At 40.8% G+C, this 26,567-nt stretch overlaps 1 long non-coding RNA gene across 1 annotated transcript; it reads right to left on the bottom strand.

The window, feature by feature from the left end:
* Nucleotides 1–903: 903 nt before the first annotated feature.
* Nucleotides 904–24,982, bottom strand: LOC141147715 (uncharacterized). Its single transcript, XR_012245117.1, has 3 exons — nt 24,917–24,982; nt 1,350–1,428; nt 904–1,060 (listed from the first exon to the last, which is right to left on the bottom strand). It is a non-coding gene; the product is annotated as an uncharacterized lncRNA (long non-coding RNA).
* Nucleotides 24,983–26,567: the final 1,585 nt, after the last annotated feature.

Here is a 26,567-nt window from a genome sequence, read left to right as displayed (position 1 = left end):
TGCCAAATAGTATTTTTTTAAGTCTGGGAGGGCCAATCCTCCATAGTGTTTGGGTAGTGTTAAATAACGCTTGCACAGTCTAGGTTTTGAGTTTGCCCAAATTAATTTGATTAAGAGGGAGTGTATTTGGTTAAAGTATTGGGGTGGGATCTTTTTTTTTTTTGTAAATTCTTTTTATTAAAGGTTTTTTAAACATAGAAAAAGATACATACAAACATTGAACATAATAAACATTCAGCACTACAATTCCCAGCACCAGTGTACAACCCAACTCCCATACCAAATAATAACAGACATCAGAAATCCTTCCATATTAAACCCTAATTGGGGTGGGATCTTGACCGGCAGTGCTTGGAATAAATATAGGAATTTCCGAAGTATAGACATTTTAAGCAGATTACACCTGCCGAACCAAGAGGGTAGTCCTCTGTTCCACTTCTCAAGGAGTAATCGGGTCTTAGTCACAAAGTGTAATTTCTTCAGTGTTGTCACATGAAAAGATATAATAAAATATTTATAAAAATGAGAGGGGTGTACTAACTTTTGTGAGATACTGTATATACTGTATATACACTGACAAGTTTCATTGTGACTATCACATCTAGGTGTCTATTGGTGTAAGTTTGTCTGCTTCCTTTGTCTCTTTCTCTCTCTCTCTTTTGATTACTATTGAGGTGGCTGTTTTATTTTGGATTGGGGGTATTCTGCTCCTACCTCCAGCTGTTCACTGGTTTCTTTTGGTTAAGGCATACATGTTTGCCTAGCATTCCTAGGCTTTACCTTACCTAAGTTTTCTACCACCTGTTGTTTCCTTTTGGTGCTTACTTTGTTGTTCTCCACTTTACTGTTAATGCCCACTATCTTTTCAAATAACAATCTTACCCTAGTGACGCTTCCTGTCCTGGAACAACATATAGTTTTTTTGGTACCATTCCTCATAGTACCATTTCATTTAGCCTCTTCAAGCAATTATTCCTTCAAATTTTCTTCCAATAAGATTTCCACATCTGTTGGTTGTTGCCCACCCCTCAGATGCATTGCTTTTGAACATCTCGCAGGTCTAAGAAATAAGAAATTTGTATGTAAAATCTTTTTCTTGAAGTCTATTAAGGATCACGGATTCCATCCCTCTGTGTTTATTGAACATTCAAGAACTACTATAATTATGTGTTCCTGTGGACTTTTTACAGTGTTTATACTTTACACTAAGTTCAAAAATTGTATTATAAATATCTTTTCATACTACAATAAAGAGTGTGTCCTTGTAACCTACAGGAAAACAAACAATAGCAGATACTCAGATCGGTTAGGGTATGTAAAAGTAGTGCACACACAAAGAGCAGGCTCACCTGGAGGCATGCTTCATCCTTAAAGGTAGAGTAACACACCAGACATCACCTGTGCAAGTTGAATACTTCCAATATGCATCTGCACCAAATAAAATAAAAAAAAGATAACAATGGCAACCATTCAAATCAATTTAAAACTAGCAAAAAGGAGAAAGGTATTCGAAAATGTATGCAACAAAGACCTCTGTTTTTATCCTGAGCAACTGAGACAGCTTAGTTAGTTTTTTTTTTTTTTGCTGGCTACCATAAAAGTGTGCTTGGGCCCCCCTTTGTAGTGCCTTGTAACTTACAGAGCACTAAAATAAAATCTTAAACAATGTTAGCAGCCTTCTCAGCTATTTACTGTGAACTACAAAATGCCTCCTTTTATTTCCTGGAAATAATGCGTGGGGGAGGTCTTAGTAGTCCAAATCACAAGACCAGTTTAGTGTGAAGATATTGTGGCTGCATAGATGCAGTACAGCAAGCGAGCCTTGTAACCCTACGACAGGAAGTGTGTTTACTGGCAGTGAAAATACAGGGAAAAAGCCTGAAAAAAACTAATGCAGTCACTACACCTTAGCACTTGTAAACTGCAATGTATCAAAGACATTTTTTGGTGTGTGTGTGTGTGTGTGGGGGGGGGGGGGGTTATACACACTTTAAGCATTGTGCACAAATTTAGCTAAGTAAAACAAGAGTGCTAGAAAGGTAAAACGCTAAGGTGGAACTTATTGTCATTGTCTGAGTGAAGATCTGGTTAGCAAAGAAGTCCATTGGGGATGCAGGTAAGCTCTGAGGCATGTGGGATACATAAGCTAAGTGTGTGCAACGTGTGGCGGGTCTCTCTTTGCAGAAGAGTACAGACCTCCAGTGGCATCACTAGGCCAGGGCACCTGGGGCACATGTTCTTGGTCTCTCCCAAAATGCCCCCAGATCTCAGGCCTGGGACAAGGAGATCACATGGCCACATGTGCTGTACTGGAAGTCTGGAAGAGAAAACCACCCAGCACTCCACACTGGATGTCCACCTAGTTGTGTGTTCAAAAGGGTCAGTGGAACAGAGGAATGGAGGGGTAAAAAATATAAATATATTAAGGGGGACAGACTCAACTGGCAGTGGTAGCTGTAAACCATGCACAGAACAGGGACACACAGAAACAGTCGATGCAGGTTTGTCCTGCACTTGCAGCACTGTGCAAAAGTTTTAGGCAGTGTGAAAAAAATGCTGTAAATTAAGAATGTTTTCAGAAATAGGTGTGTTATAAGTTTATTTTTTATCGATTAACAAAATGGGAAGTAAATGAACAGAATATTTGGTGTGATCACCCTTTGCCTTCAAAACAGCAATAATTCTTCTAGGTTCCCTCGCACAGTTTTTAAGGAACTCAGCAGGAAGGTTGTTCCAAACATCTTTGAGAACTAACCACAGATCTTCAGTGGATGTAGGCTGCCTCAAATCCTTCCGTTTCTTTATGTAACCCCAGACAGACTCGATGATGTTGAGATCAGGGCTCTGTGTGAGCCAAACCATCACTTCCAGGACTCCTTGTTCTTCTTTAGGCTGAAGATAGTTCTTAATGACATTGGCTGCATGTTTGGGGTTGTTGTCCTGCTGAAGAATAAATTTGGGGCAAATCACATGCCTCCTTGAAGGTATGGCATTATGGATAAGTATCTGCCTGTATTTCTCACCACTGAGGACACCATTTATCCTGACCAAATTTCCAACTCCATTTGCAGAAACGCAGTCCTAAACTTGCAAGGAACCTCCACCATGCTTTAGTGTTGCCTGCAGACAATCATTATTGTGCCATTCTCCAGCCCTTCGGCAAAGGAACTACCTCCTGCTACAGCCAAATATTTCAAATTTTTACTCATCAGACCAGAGCACCATTTAATACTCTCCTCCCATGGGTTCAAGGCTAACTCTGTGGGTAAAAGATCTGCCTTCCTGTCTAGTTTATGTGCAGATTTGCCTGATAGAATTTTTGTAAAATCATAATGCACTGTATGGCCTTTGAACTATGGCCATCAGTCTTAGAAGGACCAATAAGATGACTTTTGAATAATCCATCCCCTCACTAAAAAAGGGGGCACAGAGCAGCTGGTTAGTGTATTGAAAGCTGTTGTAGGAAAATGAAAAATGCATTGGGAGGGTTCAGTACCAGTTAGGAAACTCTGCTTAAATTCTCAATGTTAAGTAAGTTAAAGTAAACCCTCCTATCATTTTTAGCCAAGGAAGCGTCCATCTTGGCCTCAGTGTAATCTACAACTGCCATGATGCTGCGCATGTGATCAGTTATAACACTAGCCATTGGATGGTTTGACAGTTTGGTTGAGAGCACAACCAATGGGAGTGTTGCATTTCCAGCATGTGCCGGAAATGTAACTGTTTTTTGAAACTGGTAAAAGGATGGGCTTACTTCGGCTTTAATTATATTTTGTGGAACCTTTTTTTGCAAGACTTCCCTTTAATGAAAAGTTTAGTTTTTTCTTGTTTTGGGGTATTATTTGAAGGGTTTCATTTGTTTGCAGGGCATATTGTTTTTTATTGTATGTTGACAGGATTTTTTTTAGGTTAAATATTTTTTTCCCTGCAAGGCTTCCATTAAAAAAGGGGAGTTTTTTTTTGTGGGGGGAGGGGTCATATCTTTTTGGGGTTTCTTGATGCTATTTTGTGTTGCTGGGCCTTTACATTATGTTTCAGGTGCACAGTGTGCACTTAAACTACTTCAAATTATATCACTTACATTCTCTGTATCCCCATTGTTATCCTTGATTAAACTGCTGTATCCTCTGAAGTGTCACAATTCTTATAGTAAAACCCCTGCCTGTGCTTTTTGTCTCTAATAAATCTGGGCCTAGCCTTGCTCATTAAAATTATTTTGCTGCTGGCCACTTTTACACTGCTGTATGATTGGTCTAGTCAGTGTCTAGTGCATTTTGGCCTAGTTTCCTTGATTAAAAGGTACCCTACTACTGGTCAATTTTACACTGCTCTATCCTCTGCAATATCTTAATTCTTGTAGCACAACCTCTGCCTATGCTATTTGTCCCTAGTAAATGTTGGCCTAGCCCTGCTCGTTAAAATTGGCATGCTGCTGGCCATCAGCTGCAGTCTCTTAATTCTTGATGGGAGTTGGACAGAAATTGTCCAGTGGCAGGACAGTTTATTATTAGTTTATTATTAGTGATACAAGGAAAAGTCTCAGTGAACTACTGGCCAATTTCCATCTGCCATTCAAAGCAGACATATTACCACTTTTTTTGCTGCTAAAACTACCTGAAAAAAATAATGCAGTGATCAGATTGGGAGTCTGCTGCTGTATGTAACTCAAGCTCATTTTAAATTATTTGAATTGAAAAATAATTCCACAGCCAAATATGTGCTGTTCCATATTTTTCATATTTTCAGTGTTCTCCTTAAAGTCACATAAAAAGGTCCTCTCCTCGCTTTGTAGTATTTTAAAATTTCTTTACATTGGTTCATGTTCCCTATGGTAGTGCCCAGGTTTCCATGCCTCAGACAGACTTTCACTGTTAAAGTTTTTCTTAAAGCCCTAAAAAATATAGGCAAAACTTCTTAATAAGATTTGCCCATCCCCCATATCCTTATTTAGGATTCGCTGCTTAGTTTGAGTCCACCCAATTTTATACAGGAATCGTCGATTTGCAAATTTCTAATGATCAAGAATGTCATTTAAAATCATCACTTTGAACACAAGAGGTTTAAATATCTCTTATAAATGCTCTGCCAGTTGAAGAGAAGTCATTGCCGCTTAGTTCTCCTAGTTAATGGCTACTATGCTACTACGGCTACTATGCCATCAAGACACACACCCTTTAAAATCCCAGTCTAATGCCCCATACACACGGTCGGACATTGATCGGACATTCCGATAACAAAATCCTAGGATTTTTTCCGACGGATGTTGGCTCAAACTTGTTTTGCGTACACACGGTCGCACAAAGTTGTCGGAATTTACAATCGCCAAGAACGCGGTGACGTAAACCACGTACGACGAGACTAGAAAAGGCCAGTTCAGAACCAAGCGCGGCACCCTTTGGGCTCCTTTTGCTAATCTCGTGTTAGTAAAAGTTTGGTGAGAGACGATTCACGCTTTTTCAGACTCGTGGTTTTCAGATCGTTTTCTGCTGTTCAGTTTGTGCTTGTGGGTTTGTATCTGCTCTTCAGTGCGTGCAAGCAAGCTACGCGAGACTTGTCATTGTGTTCTTGTTCATTCGTTACTGTTTTTCAGGTCACTCTTCACAGGCCTTGCTGTTCTTCAGTGCGTTCTGTTACTTCGTTCTGAGCAGCCGACCGTTTTCTAGCCATGTTGCGTATACGTACTCCTCATAGAGTTCATGCTGTGCGGGGGCTTGGTGTTGGGGTCCTGACCTTGACACAAGTCCAGTCCATGAACAGGGTGGGGAGGAGTTCATGGACCAAGAATTGGGTGCTTCAGCGTGACCAGTTCTCTCATATGCCTTTGCTTTCTCCGGATGACGGACCCCGTATTTCACCGTTTGTTGGCTTTGCTGACCCCCTATATCAGCAGGCAGGATACCTGCATGAGGCAAGCCATCACTCTGGAGCAGAGGCTCGTCGCCACCCTGCGGTACTTGGCGACGGGGAGAAGCCTGCAGGACCTCAAGTTCTCGACAGGCATCTCCCCCCAGACTCTGGGGATCATTATCCCAGAGACCTGTTCTGCCATCATCCAGGTCCCGCTGAAGGACTATATTAAGGTAAGATTTTTATCCTTTAACCTCACATTTTATTGTATTTAATGTTTGATAATATATTGTATTTCTTTCCTCGTTCCCTAATTACCATGATTGTAATATGCTGTGAATGTCCCCTTTGTCCTCATGCATGCTGGATTTTTATGTAATTATTTTTTTTGTCCTTAATACATATTTGCCTTCACTTACCTCCCCAGCATGGTCTCCTGGCCCTATATTCACCTCATCTAGTCAGTTAACAATGTATTTTATCAGCTCCATAGTAGTGCTTTACCCCAAACACCCCCTAAAATGTTATTAAATGTGATTTGTGCTTTAAATTCAGGCAAAGTGCCAGAGGCTTTTTTTGGGGGGTCCCCAAATCATTTAGAACCCTCCCTCCCCCCAACTGCTAAGTCAGCTGATACCAATTCTCTATCTATCCTCAATCATCTATCTGCTGACTTTGCCAAACCCATACACACTATACCCATCTCTTTTGTGCTGAGATTTATGGATGAATTCCCCAAAGCATGTAGTGCAAGGGCCTGCCTGAATACTTTCAAATGGTACTGTTTAAAGTTTTTTTATCCTATTATTATCTTGATAGGTAATAGCAGAATGTCCAAATGTGCTCAAATGTGTACAGTGTGTGTTTATATCTTTGTATTATGACACTTCTTACCTGTCCAGTGGGCTGCCAATAGTGTAACTAAGGAGGGGCTGTTCAAGGTAATACCCATTATTTAGGCATTCATCTCCCAATGAAGTGGAGAGGGTTACCTGTCCAAGAGCTCCCCCCCTATAATGTTAGAAATTGCCCAGGAGAGGGGGGGGGATATGATAGGTGTACCTTATACTTTGGTATTCCCATAAATAAATATTATCTTGATGTTGGCCAAGAATGTTTGTGTCTAATCTGCTTTGCATGTTTTTATGTGCAAAAAGACTAATTTTTTTTGGTTTTCCTCAACAGTTTCCTTCCACGCCACAGGAATGGCAGACTGTGGCCTTCCACTTTGCGGTGGGATTTTCCTAACTGCGGAGGGGCAATTGATGGGAAACACGTCCACATCATCCCACCACCCAACTCGGGGTCGTACTATTATAATTATAAGGGGTTCAATAGTATTTTGATGTTGGCGGTGGTGTCGGCTACTTATGAGTTCCTGTATGTGGACGTGGGGAAGAATGGCCGGATGTCCGATGGTGGAGTCATCTCCCAGACTGAGTTCTACAGGCGTCTCCAGAATGGCAGCTTGGACTTGCCACCTCCAGAAGACAATGGGGAAGGACTCCCATTCGTCTTCATTGCGGATGAAGCTTTTGCTCTGGGGGACCATCTTATGCGGCCATTCCCGATGAGTAACCTCACCACGGACCAGAGGGTTTTTAATTACCGGCTGGCCAGAGCCAGAAGAGTGGTGGAAAACACGTTTGGAATCATGGCCAGCCGGTTCCGCCTATTTCTTACACCCATACATATGGCGGACTACAAACTGAATCACATCATCCTGGCGTGCTGTGTTCTACACAACTTTTTACGGCAACATTCTGCCAACTATGCTGGCTCAGTTGGGCCTGAAGCCGGAATTCAAAATGAACCAACCCTGACGGCGCTTGAAAGTGGCCGTCCTGGCTTGCCCTCCCTGAGTGCCCGTGATGTCCAGCTAAGATACCTTGAATTCTTTGCGGGTAGGGGGGCTATCAATATGCCAGACAATGTGTGAAACCTTTATCAAATAAAAAAAAAAATTAAGCAAAAAATTAACTTTGTTTTAGCTGACCCTGACAGAAATGTGTTGAGTCCTGAAAATGGCGTGATTGTGTAACCTTATACAAAGCACTGTTGGGTTATTTACTAAAGGCAAAGACACTTTACACTACAAGTGCACTTGAAACTGCACTTGTAGTGCAAAGTGGATTTGCCCTTTTAGGAAATAACCCCCATTGTCAAAGAAAGCAGCAATTAAGTGTTGGAGCGTTGAGACAATTATCCACACATTCTTGATTAACAATCTTTTTAATACCTGCACAATCACATGTGCATTTAGAAAAGGTTTTTAAAACAAACCAACATGTTTGTTGTATAACAATTTTTGGGGTCACATTAGAAAAAGTAGAAATGTCCATTTAAGATAAAACAGGCATGTTTAAAACCAACAAGAAAGACACAAATCTTGAACTTACAAAGTTCACTTTTGGTAGAACCTGAAGGCAATATCAGACATGAGTATTTAGGAACTGTGTTTGATATTGCGTTCAGATGGGGTGAAGTCACCCCAGGAAAAGGCAAATTTTGAAGATGCACACAAATTTAACAATGTCAACATGTGCTACCTGCCATCACGGGGGATCAAGGGGGCGTGTTTTGGGGGAGCCACCCCTTCCTCTCAGCTACTTTATTAATGAGGAAGGGGTTGCACCCCCAAAACGCGTCCATTGATCTCCCGTGATGGCAGATAGCACATGTTGACACACTGTGTGCCTCTTCAAAATTTGGCTTTTCTACAATTCGACAAAAAATTTAAAAATTGTAGCACTCTCCCCAAAACATCAATGATGTTCTTATTTTTTTGAATAACATCATTGATGTTTCTCTTGATGTTTTCCAATGCAACATTACACCCCATGATTTCCCCAATCAGGATCTGTGCACTTTCCAAGGTGAAATGCCCTGGATCCACAATCACCTAAAAAGATAAAAACCAAAAAAAACATGTATTATAAATATGTTGGCATCCATCTCTAACCTGAGCCTGTGGTCGCAGACACTCACCTGTTGTGGTGACTAGTTCCACCACGTCTTCCTCCTCCTGCTCTTCTTGTCTTTGGGGGATTTTCCCTTCTTCCAGAGGTGGGGGGTCTCTGGTCTCCTCGGATGAGGGGTGTCCTCCGAGTCTTTTCTCCCCTATGTAGAAAAAAAATGGTATACTTAGCACACAGATATTTTATGGCAGAACTATAAATATGAAACATTGCTTGGAAGTGGGGTACAATTGTCTATTTTGGCAGAGTTCCAAGATGTAGAATTTTTAGTGTCCTTTGTCAAGCTTCAATACTTTACCTGTTTTGTCCAAGCTTCACAGATGGAGACCCCCCCTATAGTATACACTGGAGCACCTGTGTGGGCCCCCTAATAAAAAGGGTGTTCTTGTGTCCCACACTAGTGCTCCAGAGTCCAGATGTGAAAACTGCTGCTGAGTGTCCTCTCCTTACACAGAATCTAGTTTGCATTTCATTCTAGTAACAAACCCATCTACACAACCAAATTATTTTTATACAAGTAGGCCCTAAAAAATGTGGTCAAATGCATATGGCCAAAACAATGGTGTTTTGTAGGCCGAAAGAAAAATGTTTGATACGAACGAATAATGTGCCCATGAACATGAAAGTTGCCATTTTAAACTGTACAACCGTTAAGAAAAGCACATAGATCAGCGCGAACGTAATAAACACAAAAAGAATAGGAACACAGCACAACTACTTACTTTTTTGCTGCACTCTCCGGATCTTTCTGTACTGCTCGTGTTCTCTTAATTTGAGGTCTGACCACCGCTTCCTGAGTTGATCTTTCGATCATCGTACCCCAAAATTCCGGTGCAGACTCTTGACTACTTTCGCCATGATCTTGGCCTTTCTGACATTGGGGTTGGGGTAAGGTCCATACTTTCCATCATAGTCGGCCCTCTTCAGGATGTCGACCATCTCCAACATCTCCCCAAAGGACATATTTGATGCCTTAAATCTCCTCCTTCTGGATCCAGACGTTTCCGGCTCTGGGCTTTCCTTCTCCTCCTCCTCGTTGCTGTAATTTGCCCGCACCTGCTGTGTCTCCGCCATGTGCTCTTCCCCCACTGCGCCGAACGAGAAGGGGCGAGGAATAGACTAGAAAGAACATCATGGGCGGGCAGAGTTACAGGCATGCGCAGTGTGTATAAAGCGTAACACGCGTGCGTAGTACGTACGATCTGTGAGCGGAGGAAGGAGTATAGGAGGCGCCAATCGTGATAACAATGGTAAGATCTAAACTTGGGCCTATACTGCTTCTAGATTGAGGCCTATATTGTAACAAGATTAGGAGAGTTTTGCCTGACATTAGGGTTTGTCTTGTGTTATGTCTTGCAGATAAAATGGATGGCTTCAATGACCACAACTTCCTCCCCCTGTTCATAGACAAGTACAGGGAGGTGCCCTGTCTGTGGCAGGTGAAACATCCACATTATAATAATAAACAAAAGAGGCAGGCAGCGCTGGAGAAACTGCTGGAGTTGGTGAAGTCGGTGGTCCCCACGGCAACCATCCCCTATTTAAAAACCAAAATTGGTGGCCTGAGGAGCAATTATCTAAGGGAGCGCAAGAAGGTCATGGATTCCCAGAGATTCGAAGCTGCAGCAGATGATGTTTATGTCCCCAGGCTGTGGTACTATGAGAGACTGCGATTTCTGTCAGACCAGACTGGAGTCAGGGAATCCCTCTCAACCCTTCCTTCCACTCTTTCTTCCACCCCAGCTGAGGCTTCCGATGTCCAACCTGGGACTTCCAGCTAGGAAGAAGTGGAGGAGCCCAGATGGAGTCAGGTATAGCATTGTTCTACAGATTTATGGACAATAAATAAATGATGTTTACTAGATGTTAGTATTGATCACTAATTGCTGATTTAATAAAGTGTTTTACATATCAATAGACAGTAGTGGGCCGAAATATTTGGGACAAGAATGAAAAATGCTGGGCTCAGAATAATCATCAGTTATATTTCTTAACATTCAATTTGCAACAGTCATGAGGTGACAATTGTGTGTGATTGATGAATCAAAAACTCAAACTATGTCCCTTTTTCATACACAGGAAGATCTCAGCCAGGACGAGGCTCTGGAATGTGGCACACAAGAGGAGGCTGTGGAATGTGGCAGCCAGGAGGAGGCGGGGGTTAGTGGCAGCCAGAAGGAGGCGGGGCTAAGTTGCAGCCAGGAGAAGCCTGGGACCACTCAGAGCCTGACAGAATCGCAGGTTCCTCCCCTCCGCCTTCCATACAAAAGACCCAGGAAGGGGACTCACATGCAGGATTCAGCGCTCAGGCTCATTCAGGAGGCTTCTGCGTCCCTCAGAGCCTTACCCACTCCTGAAGAGGCCTTTGCCTGCATGGCTGCCACCAAACTGAAGGGCATGCAGGAGGGCCAACGCCTCATGTGTGAGAAACTTATTTATAAAGTCCTAACTAAGGGGGTGAGTGGCAAAATCACACCCAAGACCGACGTGATTGAGTTGGACCATCCTCCTCATCCTCCTCCTCCTCCTGCTGCCACAACTCCACCACCACAGCCACAGCGTGGAAGGAAGTGTGGAAGGAAGACCAGGGAGTGATGGCCCTGGGTTCAGTCTGGTCTGGCAAAAAATGCAGGCTCTTGTATGGCCACAGCCTGGGGACACAGATGTCATCTGCTGCTTTCAGGATCTCTGGGACTTCTGGACCAGACTGCACTCCCTTACATATGGACTCCTCAGGCCACCAATTTTGCAGTAAAATTATTGATATGTGCCCTGGGGGGTCAAAAGTTTCACCAATTTGAGCTGTTTCTCCAGTGTTGCCTCCCTCTTTATTTGGTTGTGAGCCCTTAATAAAGGAATTTTTGGTTAAATTATACTCGCCTATGTGTGTTTTCCTTATTTGTTTGTGAGGAGGCAGGTACATTTCAAAAATACAATGTGAAATTAACAAGGGACACCAACACCAAACAATCTCATTGAGATTAAATAATACAATATAATAATGGTGTTGTGGTAACTTGACACACAAAACACACCCAAAAATATTCTTTATTAAAAAGCAAACAAAATTAGAAAAAAAACAGCCTTGAAAAAAATTTTTTTACAATTAAAAACAAACAAAAAAAAATTGGTCAGATGTGACAAATCAAAATATATTGAGGGAGTCACAATAAATAATAAAAAAAGAAGTTTGTGAGAAGTCTGTGTGAATATAAGCAGCAAAACTACTTCATTCTTCTTACATTATAAAGAAGAAGAGAGTGCGCTGTATTAAACCATTTTTTACATTGCAGCGTGACGAAAGTGCTGTATCCATTCCGAACGCTAATTTTACCAGACCGAGCTGTTCCGTGTCGCAATTTCTTCTGAGCATGCGTGGCACTTTGTGCGTCGGAACTGGCCAAACTGGAATTGACACGATCGGATTTTGTTGTCGGAAAATTTTATAGCCTGCTCTCAAACTTTGTGTGTCGGAAAATCCGATGGAAAATGTCCGATGGAGCCCACACATGGTCGGAATGTCCGACAACACGCTCCGATCGGACATTTTTCATCGGAAAATCTGACCGTGTGTACAGGCATTAGTCCGTAGGGTTCAATATTGAGTTGGCCCACCTTTTTCAGCTATACCAGCTTCAACTCTTCTTGGGAAGGCTGTCCACAAGGTTTAGGAGTGTGCCTATGGGAATGTTTGACCTTTCTTCCAGAAGCGCATTTGTGAAGTCAGGCACTGATGTGGGCGAGAAGGCCTGACTCGCAGTCTCCACTCTAAATCATCCCAAAGGTGTTCTATCGGGTTGAGGTAAGGACTCTGTGCAATGTATGGTATGTATGGTAGACTCTCCGCGCTACCCCCAATTATAATGAAACAGTGTGAACAAAGTGTAAAAACAATGTGAAAGAAATGCAGATATGTGAGAAAAGTGATGATCGCGGGTGCTGCAACTTAAAGAACCTCGAACGTGAGGTTTAGACAGTATAAAAGAAAATTCAGTGCGCTACCCAAATGAAACAAAATTATATGTGAGTAAAAAAATTTTTGAATAAAAAAATATATTGTCCATATAGGTACTGGTTGGTATCGTGAACCGGAGGTGCAATTCCTCAATATAGACGATGTTGTCTTCACTAGATCTTCACTGTGTCTTCATGGGCAGTGTAAAGATATAGAAAAGGGGGGCTGCTTAAAAGTATTTTAAATCTACTGCACTATGAAGCGCCTCTTTTTCTCTCAAAAATCTTATTACATGCTGTGAGCGGGCTTGCTGGAATAGTGAGCAATGGAGATTGTTCCTGATTGCCGCCCCAGGAGTTTGAACTGTCTGACGTGGAGGGAATCCCATCTCTGCTTAGGATCAGCTGTTCCTGACACAGGAGAGAATCTGTTTGAGCTCGTACGATCTCCGTAATAGGGGTCCAGCACTTCTGGTAAGCAGCCCCCCTTTTCTATTTCTTTACACTGCCCATGAAGACACAGTGAATATCTAGTAAAGATAACATCGTCTATATTGAGGAATTGCACCTCCGGTTTACGATACCAACCAGTTCCTATATGGACAAAATATTTTTTTATTCAAAAATTTTTTTACTCACATATATTTAATATAATAATTTTGTTTCATTTGGGTAGTGCACTGAATTTTCTTTTATAAGAAAGCCAGTCAAGTTCCTCCACCCCAAACTCGCTCATCCATGTCTTTATGGACCTTGCTTTGTGCACTGGTCCAAATCATTTGGTGGAGGGGGGATTATGGTGTTGAATTGTTTTTCAGGGGTCGGGTTTGGCCCCTTAGTTCCGGTGAAGGGAACTCTTAAGGTGTCAGCATACCAGGAAATTTTGGACAATTTCATGTTCCCAACTTTGTAAGAACAGTTTGGGGATGGCCCCTTCCTGTTCCAACATGACTGCACACTAGTGCACAAAGCAAGGTCCATGAAGACATGGATGAGCGAGTTTGGGGTGGAGAAACTTGACTGGCCTGCACAGAGTCCTGACCTCATAGAACACCTTTGGGATGAATTAGAGCAGAGACTGCGAGCCAGGCATTCTCCTCCAACATCAGTGCCTGACCTCACAAATGCGCTTCTGGAAAAACAGTCAAACATTCCCATAGACACACTCTTAAACCTTGTGGACAGCCTTCCCAGAAGAGTTGAAGCTGTTATAGCTGCAAAGGGTGGGCCAACTCAATAAAGAACCCTATGGATTAAGACTTGGATGCCATTAAAGTTCATGTGTGTGTAAAGGCAGGCGATAGATGTATATATATATATATATATATATATATATATATATATATATATATATATATATATATATATATATCTATATATATGCATTTGAGCACAAATTGACACTGCCAAAATACATCATCTTTTTTTTTTCTGCACCTACTCTAAATACTCTGGTGTGCTCCTGGTCTATTATAGTAGATCTAAACCCTAACCAGAAGACATTTGGATTTCTAAAGTTTTGTATTTCAAAAACAATTGCCAGACCATTGTTCCTAATTTTACTGACAGTCTACTGACTGGAATGGTACCAGCTGATTGGAGAAAAGCCAATGTAGCACCAATGTTTAAAAAAGGGCCAAAATACATCTCGGGGAATTACAGACCAGTTAGCCTAACATCAATAGTATGCAAGCTGTTGGAGGGGATGATAAGGGACTATATACAATATTTTAGTAATGAAAACGGTATAATTAGCAGTAATCAGCATGGATTCATGAAGAATCGTTCTTGCCCAACCAATCTATTGACCTTCTATGAGGAGGTGAGCTGCCATCTAGATAAAGGAAGGTCCCCAGATGTGGTGTATCTGGATTTTGCAAAAGCATTTGACACAGTTCCCCATAAACATTTACTGTACAAAGTAAGGTCTGTTGGCATGGACCGTAGGGTGAGTACATGGATTGAAAACTGGCTACAAGGGTGAGTTCAGAGGTTAGTGATAAATAGGGAGTACTCTGAATGATCAGGAGTGGAAAGTGGGGTCCCCCAGGGTTCTGTCCTGGGATCAATTCTATTTAATTTGTTCATAAACGACCTGAAGGATGGGGTAATAAGGGCAATAACTTCTCCGCAGGATGTGGAAACCTTGCAAGTAGATCTGAACAAATTAATGGGGTGGGCAACTACATGTAAATGAGGTTTAATGTGGAAAAATGTAAAATAATGCATTTGGGTGGCAAAAATATGAATGCAATCTACTCACTGGGGGAAGAACCTCTGGGGGAATCAAGGATGGAAGGATGGCTCAGCAATAGCATGCAATTCCAAGCTGCTACTAACAAAGCAAAGAGAATATTGGCATGCATTAAAAAGGGGATTAACGCAAGAGATAAAGCAATAATTCTCCCACTCTACAATACTCTGGTCCAGCCTCACCTAGAGTATGCTGTTCTGGGCACCAGTCCTCTGGAAGGATGTGCTGGAAATGGAGCGAGTACAGAGAAGGGCAACAAAACTAATAAAGGGACTGGAGGACATTAGTTATGAGGAAAGGTTAAGAGCACTGAACTTATTCTCTCTGGAGAAGAGGCGCTTGAGAGGGGATATGATTTCCATTTACAAATACCATACTGGTGACCCCACAATATAGATACAACTTTTCCGCGGAAGGAAGTTTAATAAGACACGTGGCCACTCATTAAAATTAGAAGAAAAGAGGTTTAACATTAAACTGCTTAGAGGGTTCTTTACTGTAAAAGCAGCAAGGATGTGGAATTCCCTTCCACAGGCACTGGTTTCAGCAGGGAGCATTGATAGTTTCAAAAAACTATTAGATAGACACCTGAACGACCACAACATACAGGGTTATACAATGTAATACTGACATAAAATCACACACATAGGTTGGACTTGATAGACTCGTGTCTTTTTTCAACCTCACCTACTATGTCTTTTTAACTATTATTTTCAATATTCTTTTATCTTCTTTGTCTCAGTGCTGCTGATCTCCTACAGCCTCTTTAAGTCGCTTCCTGTCTACAAGGACCTGCTCCATCAATGGCTGCATATTATTACTGTGGACTAGCTTTCTGACAATGACAGTGGTGAACCAGAGCACAATGTGTGTTGGCAAGTCTGCCTGTAGTCTCCACCAGAGTGACAGGCTAACAATGCAGGAGGCCTTGTAACCCTCTAATAGGAAATTCCTGGACAATACCCTAATAACAGGATCTCCAAGTTATATTAGTATGTTTAGCGAATACACGATTTTAGTAAATGAGTTTATATCTACTTTAAAGCACCTGATGACCATAAAAATGTAACCCAAAAGATAGCCCCCCCACTCCACAAAATACATTAACTGGTGTCTACTGTTATGTGAAGGCACACATAGGCTTAATAGTGTTTCCCAGTGTAGCCAATTTTATTGACACTAGTACCTTCTAATCATCATGCAGTATTAATCAACAAACTAATTTAATTTCAATAAAAACAAGCTCCCCATAATCCCAATAAAACTGGAAAAAAAAGGTAATCTTCTTGAAAAATGCTTACACCGTATCTCTATGAACACTTGCCATTCTATCCTGACTCAGCAAATTATGCAGCATTTTTTTTTTTTTTTTTATTGGCATAGCAACATGTTCTCCATGACATGCAGTTTTCACTAAAGGGGTGTAGTGACAGAAATGTCCTAGAATAATTAATCAGCTGCGCACATTAAAATGTTATCAATATTCCATGTAGGGGTGTTTTTGATCTTTAATTCCAGTTTATTTTGGGTGTGCAGTAATCTCAAACAACCTTCTGTTGCAAAATGGCTATAAGCAAAAATGTTGCAGTTGTTTGGTTAATAAAGTCACAAAAACCATGTTAGATATTTGTATACCTGTTTTTTTAGTAACAAAATTTTAATTTCTAAAACTTAGAAATTATATCATCAGAGTAAAATACAAAAACGACGCTAATGGCGTGCGTTCCATGATAACCGGAAGTGACGTCTGTTGGTCTAGGAACTGCGTAATTGCGTAAAAAGAAGCAATTTCCGGTTCCTAGACCAACAGACGTCACGTACGGTTATCGGTGGAACGCACGTTTTTGTTTTTACAGCTCTCTGACTTTTTATGCCTAATTTTATCTTGCTGCTTATAAGCATTCATTTTTATATGCGCAATAAATCCATTGCCAAACGGTACTTCACTGTAGCACCCCTCCTTGTATTTTGTTTTTTGGGTACTAATTATATTGGATGAGTTTCTGAAACAAGTGAGATCTGCCTGATGATTTGATGTTAAGCTGCCATCCCTGGCCACCTCTATTAAGCTTGAAGTGACCCCTAGACTGAAAAGCTAAGGGTCCATTCCATCTGGTGGGTGGGGACACAGGAGGGGGTGTTTTGTGCACCTTGAAAATTCTGGAGCACTTTTCATATTTTTTGTATTGGAGCACATCAGTCACTTTATATGGACATTCACTTTTTATTGTTTTTCATTATATTCATTGATGTTGTGTTTGTAAGTGCTGTAGTTTATATTTTATTCTCTTAAAAATGGGCTTGAAGAACTCTGCCAGTTTTTTCTTTCCCCATGAGGGAGATTTCCCTTTACCTCCCATCCCAGAGACACAACAGGAAGTAAGGGGCAATTAATCAGAGAGTGTGTAAATCCCTTTCTTAGTTGTCACCAGAACAGGTATCCCTATTGAAAAATTTTCCCTCACCTCTTTTCTTCTGTGGCAAATCTAAAATCTAACATTAAAACCAAAGGTTTTGACTACTGTACACATACATTTTCAAGAAATATTAACATACTTAATAAGTGAAGCAGTGCAAAAATCATTTGCAGGCCTTCACAGCCTACTGGGTGGTCACAGCATTGTCTTCTAGAGAAGGGTCTCACATCCTTAAAAAACAAAATAATGTGCAGGCCTTTACAATGCAGCAATCTATAGTAGCCATTCTGAAATTATCCTGAATTTCTGTTCGCTCTTTATTATTACATAATCCCAACAATTTTTTTTACAACTAGTTAAAGGGTTAATTTACTAAAAGCGGAGAGTGCAAAATCTGGTGCACCTCTCCATAGAAACCAATCAGCTTCCAGGTTTTCTTGTCAAAGCTTAATTGAACAAGATGACATTAGAAGCTGATTGGCTACCATGCACAGCTGCATCAGATTTTGCACTTTCCACTTTTGGTAAATAAACCCCAAAGTGTATCTCCAGCCATATGTTTTAATATTGAAGTTATCAACTTTTTTTTGGTTTTATTTCTGGGCTCCTTTAAGTGAAGAAAAAGTAAAAGCAGGAGCACCACATCAGAATCTTGAATCCAAATGTATTTATTGCAATAAAAAATTCAAGCAAGGTCTGTATTGTTTGTTCAGTGTGTTTAGGGGGCTCAAACCTGTCCCATACATTAAGGCTGGAATTGATATGAAACTATTATTAATCATATTCATAAACTTATGATTTTTATTATTTAATATAAATTCAAGTTCAGATGAAGGGAACAGATTTGTGTCTCCTAAACACATTGGCCAAACATACAAACTTCCCTTAGATATTTTATTAGCATAAATACATTTGAGTTTCAATATTTTGTTGTGGTTTCCCTGATTTTAGCTCTTCCTTCAGGTCCAGTCTACTTTTCGGTCCAGCCCTGTTGTTTTGTATGAGCTTCCTATCCAATGTCATCATGCTGAACAACACCATTTCCAGACTGTTTGGTGTAAATAAGACCATCTTATGGATCCAGTACCATCCGCCCTACCCTTAAATTGTGACCTTTTAGGGCATTTTCATCTCAATACTGATACAATATGTGTTGGAGCTTCTGGCCTTTTAGACCTATTCTAGTGGCTGATTCTGATTCTCTTACATATGTTATTGCTTATAAAGATTTTGCAACTCGATGCTTGGGTCATTTTTAGTACAGTAGCTAGTGCTACACATGACAAGCAGATGTCTACCTTCCTGTAATTTTTAGGGAGAATTACAATTTTTTTTTTTTTTAACAAGAAATGGGAGAATTACAATTTTAAGGTGACAATACACTATGCAATCTGATTACACAATCACCTTTAGATCTGCCATCATCTACTGGTTGGATACAGTTTGAATGGATTTGTTAGAATGGGACACTCGCATAGTTTTTGGAAGTCTAAAGATGATCGAAGAGTGCATGTACAATCTGATTGTATAATGTATAGCCACGTTAAGCCAACTACAAGAGATAAAGATAATTTAATAATAAAAATGTTTTATATAAAAGTGGGTACTCACAAAATGCAACTGACAAACGGCCATAAAAAACAATGCATGGACATGCACAGAACACGAGGTACAGCTAATGCGTTTTGTGGGCGCACCCCCTTCCTCAGAGCTATATACCTTTCACACCACCATTTTATTTGACATCTGTAACTCCACACCTTGGAAAACCTATTAGCGCTGGAAGTGACTGTGTTTTTTGTATCTCCCCGTTAAGCCAAGCCTGTTGCTATGTGTGTGTCCTCTCTGGAGAGGTTTCCACTTGCTTCCTCTTTTGGTGATCACTGAGACTGAAGGTGTGTGGGAAACCTTCCCAAATGGTAAAAAAAAAACATTAAAACCTGACCCTCTCCAAAACAAAGAAAAAGGTGATTTGACTGTGGCCCCAGCTTATTTTTCTGAATACCTTTTCTACTGTCTTTACCACAGTCCAATCTCAACAGAATAGAAAAATGCATATGTCTTAAAGAAACATTATTTTTTTTCCATTTTGGATAGAATAAAGGATGGTTATAACCCCTGCCATGTTTTATTTTATTTTTTATTTTTTTATTTTTTTTGCCATCTGTGTCCCCATAGAGAGATTTCCCTTCACTTTTTGTCCCATAATCAGAACAGAAGGTGAGAAAAATCACTGGTAGTCACTAGGTTGTCAGAACTAGTGTCCCCATCAGAAGATTCCCCCTCTATTCCTGTTCTGGTGAAAACCTAAAATTTTCGATTTTTTTTTTTTGCTATCACTTTCGGTGATAATGGTGACCAGGGTGAATTTCCCTAATGAGGTCACAGACAACAATAAAAATGTGACAAACGTTCTAATCCCTCTGCCATCTACTTAAAACTAAAACAAACAAAAAATACAAATTTTGCCTTCAGTTATATTTAAAGATAAGCACAATCACTAGATTTTATATATATATATATATATATACACTACCGTTCAAAAGTTTGGGGTCACCCAAACAATTTTGTGTTTTCCATGAAAAGTCACACTTATTCACCACCATACGTTGTGAAATGAATAGAAAATAGAGTCAAGACATTGACAAGGTTAGAAATAATGATTTGTATTTGAAATAACATTGTTTTTACATCAAACTTTGCTTTCATCAAAGAATCCTCCTTTTGCAGCAATTACAGCATTGCACACCTTTGGCATCCGTCCACAACACTTTTTTCCAGTCTTCCTCTGTCCAATGTCTGTGTTCTTTTGCCCATCTTAATCTTTTTCTTTTATTGGCCAGTCTCAGATATGGCTTTTTCTTTGCCACTCTGCCCTGAAGCCCAAAATCCCGCAGCCGCCTCTTCACTGTAGATGTTGACACTGGTGTTTTGCGGGTACTATTTAATGAAGATGCCAGTTGGGGACCTGTGAGGCGTCTGTTTCTCAAACTAGAGACTCTAATGTGCTTATCTTCTTGCTTAGTTGTGCAACGCGGCCTCCCACTTCTTTTTCTACTCTGGTTAGAGCCTGTTTGTGCTGTCCTCTGAAGGGAGTAGTACACACCGTTGTAGGAAATCTTCAATTTCTTTGCAATTTCTCGCATGGAATAGCCTTCATTTCTAAGAACAAGAATAGACTTTCGAGTTTCAGATGAAAGTTCTCTTTTTCTGGCCATTTTGAGCGTTTAATTGACCCCACAAATGTGATGCTCCAGAAACTCAATCTGCTCACAGGAAGGTCAGTTTTGTAGCTTCTGGAAGGAGCTAGACTGTTTTTAGATGTGTCAACATGATTGCACAAGGGTTTGCTAATCATCAATTAGCCTTCTGAGCCAATGAGCAAACACATTGTACCATTAGAACACTGGAGTGATAGTTGCTGGAAATGGGCCTCTATACACCTATGTAGATATTGCACCAAAAACTAGACATTTGCAGTTAGAATAGTCATTTACCACATTAGCAATGTATAGAGTATATTTGTTTAAAGTTAGGACTAGTTTAAAGTTAGCTTCATTTAAAAGTACAGTGCTTTTCCTTCAAAAATAAGGACATTTCAATGTGACCCCAAACTTTTGAACGGTAGTGTATATATATATATATATATATATATATATATATATATATATATATATATATACAGTGGGGAAGGAAAATATTCAGACCCCCTTAAATTTTTCACTCTTTGTTATATTGCAGCCATTTGCTAAAATCATTTAAGTTCATTTTTTTTTCCTCATTAATGTACACGCAGCACCCCATATTGACAGAAAAACACAGAATTGTTGACATTTTTGCAGATTTATTAAAAAAGAAAAACTGAAATATCACATGGTCCTAAGTATTCAGACCCTTTGCTGTGACACTCATATATATAACTCAGGTGCTGTCCATTTTTTCTGATCATCCTTGAGATGGTTCTACACCTTTATTTGAGTCCAGCTGTGTTTGATTATACTGATTGGACTTGATTAGGAAAGCCACACACCTGTCTATATAAGACCTTACAGCTCACAGTGCATGTCAGAGCAAATGAGAATCATGAGGTCAAAGGAACTGCCCGAAGAGCTCAGAGACAGAATTGTGGCAAGGCACAGATCTAGCCAAGGTTACAAAATAATTTCTGCTGCACTTAAGGTTTCTAAGAGCACAGTGGCCTCCATAATCCTTAAATGGAAGACAATTGGGATGACCAGAACCCTTCCTAGAGCTGGCCGTTCGGCCAAACTCAGCTATCGGGGGAGAAGAGCCTTGGTGAGAACGGTAAAGAAGAACCCAAAGATGTGGCTGAGCTCCAGAGATGCAGTCGGGAGATGGGAGAAAGTTGTAGAAAGTCAACCATCACTGCAGCCCTCCACCAGTCAGGGCCTTATGGCAGAGTGGCCCGACGGAAGCCTCTCCTCAGTGCAAGACACATAAAAGCCCGCATGGAGTTACCTAAAAAAACACCTGCAGGACGCCAACATGGTGAGAAATAAGATTCTCTGATCTGATAAGACCAAGACAGAACTCTTTGGCCTTAATTCTAAGTGGTATGTGTGGAGAAAACCAGACACTGCTCATCACCTGTCCAATACAGTCCCAACAGTGAAGCATGGTGGTGGCATCATCATGCTGTGGAGGTGTTTTTCAGCTGCAGGGACAGGACGACTGGTTGCAATCGGGGGAAAGATTAATGCGGCCAAATACAGGGATATCCTGGACAAAAACCTTCTCCAGAGTGCTCAGGACCTCAGACTGGGCTGAAGGTTTACCTTCCAACAAGACAATGACCCTAAGCACACAGCTAAAATAACGAAGGAGTGGCTTCACAACAACTCCGTGACTGTTCTTGAATGGCCCAGCCAGAGCCCTGACTTAAACCCAATTGAGCATCTCTGGAGAGACCTAAAAATGGCTGTCCACCAACGTTTACCATCCAACCTGACAGAACTGGAGAGGATCTGCAAGGAGGAATGGCAGAGGATCCCCAAATCCAGGTGTGAAAAACTTATTGCATCTTTCCCAAAAAGACTCATGGCTGTATTAGATCAAAAGGCTGCTTCTACTAAATACTGAGCAAAGGGTCTGAATACTTAGGACCATGTGATATTTCAGTTTTTCTTTTTTAATAAATCTGCAAAAATGTCAACAATTCTGTGTTTTTCTGTCAATATGGGGTGCTGTGTGTACATTAATGAGGAAAAAAAATGAACTTAAATGATTTTAGAAAATGGCTGCAATATAACAAAGAGTGAAAAATTTAAGGGGGTCTGAATACTTTCCGTCCCCACTGTGTGTATATATATATATATATATATATATATATATATATATATATACATAAACAGTATCTCACAAAAGTGTGTACACCCCTCACATTTTTGTAAATATTTTATTATATCTTTTCATGTGACAACACTGAAGAAGTTACACTTTGCTACAATGTAAATTAGTGAGTGTACAGCTTGTATAACAGTGTACATTTGCTGTCCCCTCAAAATAACTCAACACACAGCCATTCATGTCTAAACCGCTGGCAACAAAAGTGAGTACATCCCTGTGAGGTAAGAGAGTAAAAATGTCCAAATATTGCCCAAAGTGTCAATATTTTGTGTGGCCATCATTATTTTCCAGCATTGCCTTAACTCTCTTGGGCATGGAGTTCACCAGAGCTTCACAGGTTGCCACTGGAGTCCTCTTGCACTCCTTCATGACGACATCACGGAGCTGGTGGATGTTAGAGACCTTGCGCTTCTCCACCTTTCATTTGAGGATGCCCCACAGATGCTCAATAGGGTTTAGGTGTGGAGACATGCTTGGCCAGTCCGTGACCTTTACCCTCAGCTTCTTTAACAAGGCAGTGGTCGTATTGGAGGTGTGTTTGGGGTCGTTATCATGTTGGAATACTGCCCTGCAGCCCAGCCTCTGAAGGGAGGGGATCTGCTTCAGTATGTCACAGTACATGTTGGCATTCATGGTTCCTTCAATGAACTGTAGCTCCCCAGTGCCGGAAGCACTCATGCAGCCCCAGACCATGACACTCCCACCACCATGCTTGACTGTAGGCAAGACACACTTGTCTTTGTACTGCTCACCTGGTTGCCACCATACATGCTTAACATCATCTGAACCAAATAAGTTTATCTTGGTCTCATCAGACCACAGGACATGGTTTCAGTAATCCATGTCCTTAGTCTGCTTGTCTTCAGCAAACTGTTTGCAGGCTTTCTTATGCATCATCTTTAGAAGAGGCTTCCTTCTGGGACGACAGCCATGTAGACCAATTTGATGCAGTGTACGGCGTATGGTCTGAGCACTGACAGGCTGACCCCCCACTCCTTCAACCTCTGCAGCAATGCTGGCAGGACTCATACATCTATTTGCCAAAGACAGCCTCTGGATATGACGCTGAGCACAAGCACGCAACTTCTTTGGTTGACCATGGCGAGGCCTGTTCTGAGTGGAACCTTTACCTGTTAAACTGCTGTATGGTCTTTGCCACCATGCTGCAGCTCAAATTCAGGGTCTTGCCAATCTTCTTATAGCCTAGGCCATCTTTATGTAGAGCAACAATTCTTTTTTTTCAGATCCTCAGAGAGTTCTTTGCCATGAGGTGCCATGTTGAACTTCCAGTGACCAGTATGAGAGAGTGAGAGCGATAACACAAAATTTAGTACACCTGCTCCCCATTCACACCTGAGACCTTGTAACACTAACGAGTCACATGATACCAGGGAGGGAAAATTGCTAATTGGGCCAAAATTGGACATTTTCACTTAGGGGTGTACTCACTTTTGTTGCCAACGGTATAGACATTAATGGCTGTGTGTTGAGTTATTTTGAGGGGACAGCAAATTTACACTGTTATACAAGCTGTAAACTCACTACTTTATATTGTAGCAAAGTGTCATTTCTTCAGTGTTGTCACATGAAAAGACAGAATAAAATATTTACAAAAATGTGAGGTGGTGTAATCACTTTTGTGAGATAGATACTGTATATATATATATATATATATATATATATATATATATATATGTGTGTGATTGAGGAGCCAGGCGCATCCGCACTTCCAGGTAGGGGGCGTGCGCACGCCCCTGGCTGTGCTATTATTCACAGCACATGTTGATCACCGGGTCCTGGCTGGTGATTGACCACCACCACCTGGCGATCAGGTCTGAGACTCATGGAACAGAGCTGTGCTCATTGATAGGAGATCTATTTGGTAATGCATGCTAAGCAGGGAATGAAAACCACCAGATACCCGGTACACACAGTACACATTCAAACACTTGTTAGGCACATATTTAACCCCTTGATTGCCCTGGATGGTAAAGGAGTTGTAAAGTCTCATGTTTTTTTCACCTTAATGCATTCTATGAAATGAAAAATCCTCCGTGCTTCAGCTGCCCCCCAGACCACCCCCCTCTCTTTTTTCTTACCTGAACCTGATCGTTCAAGCGATGAGCACGAATCCAGCAGCTCCAGCAGCTGTCTCTGTCCTCATTGGATAGATTGACAGCTGCTGTCAATCAAATCCAATGACACGGGAGCCGGGGCAGATTCCTGCTGTCTGTGTCAATGGACACAGCAGTGGGACCCATGAGCATGCCTGCACGGGGGCCCCCATGGAAAGCGGCTCTCTGCGGGGGCATCAAAGTGAAGAGGAGGAGTCAAGAGCGCCAGCGTGGCACCCCAGAAGAGGAGAATCGGAGCTGCTCTGTGTAAAATCCTTGCACAGAGCAGGTAAACATAACCATGTTTGTTATTAAAAAAAAAAAAAACTAACCTTTACAATCACTTTAACCTCTTCCTGTCCAGTGTCATTAGTACAGTGACAGTGCATATTACTAGAACTGATCACTGTAATAATGGCACTGGTGATGTCGGTGGTAGTTAGTTAGTCCCTACAAAGTGTCAGTTAATGTCAGTTTGGCCTCCACACTATCGCAGTCCATTTATAAGTCACTGATCGCCACCATTACTAGTATAAATAAAAAAATTCCAGTATATATATCCGATAATTTGTAAACGCTATAACTTTCCCACAAACCAATCAATTTACGCTTATTGGGATTTTTTTTACCAAAGACATGTAGCAGAATACATTTTGGACAAAATTTATTAACAGATTTAATTTTTTGATTTTTTTTGGTGAGATATGTTTTATAGCAGAAATTTAAAAAAAGTTTTTTTCAAAATTATCGGTCATTTTTCTTTTATATAATAAAATGTAAAAAAACAGGAGGTGATCAAATACCACCAAAAGAAAGTGGCTTGATATGGGGCACTCGGCCTGGGGGGGGGGGGGGGCCAAAGTACCAGCAGGGAACCCAAGAAGAGGTGGATCGAAGCTGCTCTGTGCAAAACCGTTAGTAAGCATAACATGTTTGTTATTAAAAAAAGGTAAATATAACATGTTTGTTAGTAAAAAAAGGTAAATATAACATGTTTGTTAGTAAAAAAAAAAAATGCCTTTACAAACACTTTAACTGCAAACAAATACACATTTATATTTCGACCTGTTAGATTTTCCCTGTAAAAAGGTGTCTTATGTAGTCTTACAATAACCCCTTAATCACTAGCATCCCATTGTATGTGACCTGTACATTAACCCCTACACTCCCTCCTCCCTGTACATTTATATCTAGTGCACCATTACCAATATCTGTATTTTAACTGCCTCAATACTAGCATGTTTCTACTTTCCAAAAAGGATCATGTGATGGGTTTCTGTACTGTCCTGAAATTTTTATTTGATATATTTTAAAACAGGAAGTAAAAGAAACAGTTTTTTTTTAATAGTCTATTTTATATATAGTAAAAATACCCTTGTGAATGGTGCCCTACAGGCTAGTAGTGAAGTGGTTAAAGCAAAAATGTGGTCAAAGCTGTATCATACCATGGTAGCAAATTGTACCTTACCCTGGTTTTCTACAACATATTAGGAACAACATTCAAGATATATTATCTTTTTTGGGATTTTTCATGGGCTTGTTTAGCTGGAAGAGAATTTACTATCTTTTAGTTTAATTACATGCAATACTTTGGACATACCTTTGTATGTTTTGTTGCTTTTACCATGGAAAACAA

This window comes from Aquarana catesbeiana, linkage group LG06 (assembly GCF_042186555.1).
Source record: "Aquarana catesbeiana isolate 2022-GZ linkage group LG06, ASM4218655v1, whole genome shotgun sequence".
NCBI classification, from domain to species: Eukaryota; Metazoa; Chordata; class Amphibia; order Anura; family Ranidae; genus Aquarana; species Aquarana catesbeiana.
The sequence above is the reverse complement of the archived record's forward strand: the minus strand, read 5'-3'. Positions and strand labels throughout refer to the sequence as shown.